The sequence below is a fragment of the Mus caroli genome, chromosome 2, assembly GCF_900094665.2.
Source record: "Mus caroli chromosome 2, CAROLI_EIJ_v1.1, whole genome shotgun sequence".
NCBI lineage: Eukaryota > Metazoa > Chordata > Mammalia > Rodentia > Muridae > Mus > Mus caroli.
In genome coordinates, this window is record NC_034571.1 from 15,542,808 (window position 1) to 15,549,197 (window position 6,390).

The following is a 6,390-nucleotide window of genomic DNA, read 5'->3' on the forward strand; positions in this document are numbered from 1 at the left end:
GGTTTCTGACTTCTTTCCTAGGTCTTCTATTTCCAGAGTTGTCTCCCCTTGTGATTTGTTTATTGTATATACTTCAAATTAAAGATCCTGGATGGTTTTGTTCAATTCTTTCACCTGTTTGGATGAGTTCTCCTGTATTACTTTCAGGGAGTTATTTCTGCTCTTCTTAAAGTTCTCTGTCATCATCATGAGAAGTGATTTTAGATCTGAATCTTGCTTTTCCACTGTGATGGTGTATTTGGGACTTTCTAGGTGGGAGAGTTGGGTTCTGATGATGCCAAATAACCTTGGTTTCTGTTGCTTCTGTCCTTATGCTTGCCTCCTTCCAGCTGATTATCTCAAGTGCTCCCTGCCCTCTTTATATCTGATTGGAGCCTGTCCTTGTAATCCCAGTTGAGTCAGAACTTCTCAGAGTCCAGCTTTCTTTGAGATCCTGTGATTCTGGGATCCTGTGATGGTGAGATTCTGGGTGCGTCACAGTTCTTGGCAGTCAAGCTTCATCTGAGATCCAGAGATCCTCAGATTCTGGGCATATTAGAGCACTTGGAAGTGGTACCTCCTCTGGGGACCATAGGGCTGTCCACTGACTTCTAAACCAAGGTAGACTAGTGCAGACTGGAAGGAACCTGAACCACTGACCAGGCGAGGTTCTTGTGCCTGTGCTCCAGCTGGCCCCAGGCAGTCCTGGTTCTGTTGGAACAGATGTTGTATTCCACTCACCAGTGAACCTAAGATCCTGAGTGTGCTAGGGCACCTGTGGGGTGGAGAGTCCTCTGGAGACTGTGGGACTGCCCGCTGAGTTTGGGCCCAAGGTGGCCCAGTGCTGGTGTCAACCAGAAGGGTGAGATTATTTTAAAAGGTGAAGTATGAGAACTTCACCAGATTGTGATACACAAGATACATACATGCATATATATACACATAAAAATACAAACACACAGACACACTCACAAACTCTAGTCTAATGTTCTGTTTTCTTTCAATGGCTTAGTGGCCTATCCAGGAAAAAACATTGTTTCAAGTTTAGTTTAGTAATGTTTTCCTTTTTATAGCTGATTTTTTTTTTTATCTGTCATATAAGCATTCTTTGCCTTAGTCAAAACCTCATGAAAACCTTATGGCTTTTCTTAGATGCTGATACACCCAGTGAAGTGGTGGATTCAGGAAATAGATGATGGAGAACTGTTGATCTATAAGCTGTTGCTATGAAAAAGATGATCAGAACAAGTAATTTTAGAAATAAGGAACCAAAAGATATCTCTCTGGAGAAAGAAATATTTCTAAATTTAATGACTTGTAAAATTTAAATCTAAAACAATTTTAGAAATAAAAATCTCAGATGAGTAACAGTGGATGCCCAGAGGGAGGGAGCAGAGAAGGAAAAAATAGACCAGACACAGCCCAAGGACAGCCAACAGCCAAACATAGACTGTAGCAAATGTGCAAATTTAGAAAGGCTTCATGCTTATAGTTATGTGTAGGCCAACTCATGGGCTCTTGGCTGGCACACCTGCTGGCACCAGAACGAAGGCCCAGGATACCTTTCTGACATTTACCAGATTTCTCTCCTGCTTTTCTTTATATTCTCTTGTATTGGACCACAAGACATTTGGCTCCTGAAACCTAGCCTTGGCTCATCATTCCTGGTGTTGGGTATCATCTCTCATCTTTATCCTGATGATCCAGTGGATCTCAGAGGACAAGAACTTGGGAAATCCAGACTCCAGCCTAGTCACTCGCTGACATGCAGTACATCTTCCTAGGAGGCAGAAAAAACTTTCATATATATTACTTACACAAAAAACTAAAACCAGTATAGCTAAAGATTTCGTCTCTCCATAGTGACACAGGAGAACTGGGGCAGCATCTCAAGAACTTGTAGAGAAAAAAATAAACTTTCACAAAACCTCTCAAGTATCCATATATCTAGAATGTCTGTATTCTCAGTTTGACTTCTGTTAGAAGTTGGTTTAAAAATTTCTCACATTTTAAGGGACAAGTCAGAAAAGAATTGAATTAAAGGGGCATACATGAACAAAAACAATGGGGAATAAATTATACAACTATTCAAAGATTCATAAATGATAAATATTAGCCACACAGCTGGTAAAGTCCACGTTTGCTGGTAAGTCACAGACAAAAAACAAAACCAAGTGGCTCAAAGTTAGTTTTTAGAAGGTAAGAGACTCCACACAGACATGCCCAAGAGCTTCCTTCAGTCAGAGTGTAGAGCTGGTCATGACAAAACATAGAAAAGGCATAGGAGCTGTCTCTACGAGTTCATGACATACCTGGAAAGACAAGTCATGGTGTGTCCAGTAGGTTTAGATGATGATAGGTGAAAAACCAAGCAACAGGTTCCATGCTATCCAGCAGCCCTCTCAAGGTCTAAAATCAAGCAAAGGCAGTGTTAATCAAGGGGGTCAAGTTCTAGAGGAGATACTTTCTAGAAGGCTGTAGCAGAGGGTGGACGGCTGGGAATCAACAAGCAGCTCTGAGGCAGGTGAACTGGAGTTGGGAAGACCAGCACCTGGGGCTAGCCATGGAGGTGGTGAGATGAAGACCACCAGGACACAGAGTAGCTGGGTATAGCATGGGTTGCTGCCTTTTTTTAATATTTACTGCAACAGGTGATAAACCAACGTGTTGGGCAAGAATCCACTAGAAATGTAAGATTATTAGCCCGAGAGAGTTTTATTTTCTAAGTGAGAGAAAGGTGGCACTGGGACAAGTCACATGGACTCAAGCATGGGAACCTTGAAAAAAGAAAGAGGGGTCTGAGGTCCTGTGGAAAGAGACAAGATGGCTTCCCTGAGTCAGAGAGCTGGAGACTGGAAGCTTCCTACATCTTGGGGCAGACATTGATTTAACTGTGAATTTATAAAATTGTAATTATTTGCTTTTAGGACAGATTTATATACAGATTTTGCCCAATGTAGAGAATTTTGCCCACAGTTTGGAACTAGGATAGGGAAAATTAGTCACTGACTCCAAGTAGAGAGGGCAGTGATAATTACCTGCTATGATCAGGTATTAATTAATAAGTGTCTGTGGCTCCAGGTAGAGAGCTGAACAGGTAGATGGCATAACAGGATGCCTGCTCTAGGCAAAGAGCTTAACAAGTAAAAACTACCTGCTTCCTACAGGCAGATATTAGTGAAAGTTTGAATTAATTGTTTTAAAGATGATATAAGGATATGTTGCTCTAAGTCTTATAGGATACTCAAATTCTGTCTAACATGGGCTCCACAGGAACTTGGGGTTTAAATCCTGGTTTGACCAGCTGCCTGCTTATAAGCAGGTATAGATAGAAGTGTGAATCAGTTGTTTTAAAGATGGTATAATAAGGTCATATGTCATATTCTCTAACATGGGCCCCACAGGAATTTTGGGTTATTACCCTGCATGGCAAAATAGAAAAGGTCTAAGAATAGGCACATACAGTATTTTAGTTTACTTCATTTGTTTTGGATTGTTTTAATTTTCAAAATGGGTGTGATGTTGAGTTTTGTGGTTATATTATTCCTCTGGGAGATCGGTCAAAATAAAGGTTTTTCTGGTTACTGGCTCAAGGATATGCTGATTTGGGAGGAAGGTTCTGTCCGTGCGTTTCTAGAAAGGGAATTAGTGTCTATCCACCTTCCAGAGTAATATGGATCAGATATGACAGAGGTAGACCCACTGAAGAACTAGATTCCAGAGAATCAAACAAAAAAGTTATCTTGATGATACTAAAATTTTGTTTTGAGTTTTGTATATTACAGAACTTACAGTCTCATGGTCAGACATGCTGAACTGACCTGCTTTGAACTCCTGATCTCTTGGACTTTCAGCCAGATCCAGTCTGGACACAGCTATCAGAGATTAAAACAATGGTTGGTGTGGCCTTCTTAAGGCCAACCAACTCCACCATTTTCCCCAACATTTCCCCACCCCCCCGTCTCAACCCCCATATTCAGCTTGAAGAAGTTATAAAGAGTCATCATCCAATTCCCTGGGCTTTGGTGCTGGAGGTTGCTATTCTAAGGTTGCCTTTCTAGTGAATTTAGAAATGGTCATATTTGGAATAGGGAGGAAATAGCTAGAATTGGTTGTATAGGCATAATCTTATTTGGTATAAATCTTATAATTGTTACTAAGTTGAAGTCATAATTTCTTATTTTGGTACAGAATTAATTTTGATGCAAAATCAAGGCTTTCATTGGTATAAATTTCTTCTATTGATAGAAAAAATTTAAAAGTACAAAGCTTAGACCCAGTCCTTCTATAACTGTTATTGTAAACTGATCTGAGATGATTAAGCTTGTGAGTTAAGGCCAAATAGCAAATTCATGGCTCTGAGTTTATTGTTTGGGTGTTTTCAGATATTTTAATTAGAAGTAGCTGAGAGTAGTTAGTGGACAACAGCTAGATTACTTTACCTAGTTGGTTTTCAAAAACATCAGAAATTCACAGAATGTGACATTTAATGTTATTTATTCACTTGTTGAAACAAATCTGCTCCTAACAGCTTCCCATTCATGGATTCAAAGAAACAGCTGAGAATCTATACCTCCAGGTGAGGCTGTACATTGTGGCCACTGGGCAGAAATTGGCTCTCTCCTGCAGACCTGTACCATCCTTAAGAGGACATAAGTTACAGGTTAGGACAGCTTAGTTCTGCCAAGACAGGATAAGCTAGTCCTTAATAATTCCTGTTTTTCAAGGTCTGTCAGAATATCCTGGGCCAGAAGGCTGAAGACTGACACTCTAATTTCCTGATTTAGTGGGACTGTATAGGCAAGCAGCTCTCTCTGCAATTTGTCTCAGTTCTGGAAACTATGTTAGGCTTCCTATTATTTTCAGATAGTATTGATCGTTCTTGGATTTCTGACAGGGTTGAAAGACTACTTATAGTCTCATAGCCAACCCAGGCTATTTAACATTGAGAAAATATATTTGAGAAGATAGTTTTCAGATAGTATACAAGCTAAACCAGGACATAACATCTGGATTTATAAGTCCTTTAAGTTAGGATAGATGACAGAGTAGTCTAATTAATTGTCAAAGATGATGAACTGGATATTAAGTGTATCTTATACTTTATAATTTACAAAATGGTAATAGTTGTACGCAATTTATATTTGTGAGAAATTTTTTCTTTGAATTTGGACAGAAAGGGTAAAATATAGCAGACTTTTCTCCTAATTAATTTAAATATTAATACAACAAGATGCCTATGATTGGGCAGTGGAAAAGGAAGGTGGGTGGAGATTTTTGGAGATGGGAGAGAAAGGAAAGAGGGAAAAGGAAGGAAGATGGAAGGAGAGAAAGATGATCCACATTCCATGTGGCTTTAAATAGCCACAGGTACCTATGAATATCATAAAAGGATAGAATGATTGGCATAACTTGTCTAATCTAGGTGGGCAGCTTGTACCATTATCAATTGGCTCTGAAATTATTGTGCATTCATCTTGTGAATTGTGAATTTATTAATATACAAAACTGACTGATAATTATAAACTTTAAGAGTTTTGATTTACTGGATTAATGGGATTTGTGATAGCTAGCCCCAGGGAGTGGATGGCTGGGAACCAACAAGTGGCTCTGAGGTAGGTGAACTGGAGCTGGGAAGACCATGCCTGGGGCTAGTCATGGAGGCAGTGAGACTGAGATCACCAGGGCAGAGAGTAGCTGGGTACAGCACCGGTTGGTGTCATTTTTTATTATTTCCCACAACAGGCGGCTCTAGAATATATGCTTCTATCTATGACAACAGCAGGGTTGAAAAGCAGTTAGAAACAGTTACAGTCTAGTTATCTAGAACCCACAGGTTTTGGTGGTTATCCAATCACTTGTGTACTCCAAGTGCAAAACAGAGGTAATTCCCATCTCTTGATGAGAGACAGTCACTCTTTTGAGGATCACTTTCCATACTGAAATTCTTGTGATGCTTTGAGGACTGACTCTGGACAGCTTATGACACACCAAAGGAGCCCATTAGTGAATTTCCTCACAGATGCACTACACCCCTCAGATTCTCTATTCACATGTGAAGATTCACTTGCCTCATCTATGAATAAGATGTTTTAACAGTCCTGTGAAGTCAGATCCCAGTTTTATGGGAGACATAGACACAGCAGGAGATGGTTTCTCTGCTATGCAAATGAGATAAATGTTAACCATAAGAGCAGAAGTTTACTAACCATCTCAAGTGCATAAGGAGGGACACTCGCTCTTCCGGTCAGAAAAGCACCGGGGCAGCTGGGGCGCAGGGTCCGCTGACACTCGCCAGCTACCCACAACACCCTCCACAGGATCTTAAGACTTCTGGTGAGTGGAGCACAGCTTCTGCTCCAATCCAATTGCGCGGGACCTGAGACTGCATTAGTTAGGGAAGCAGAAACC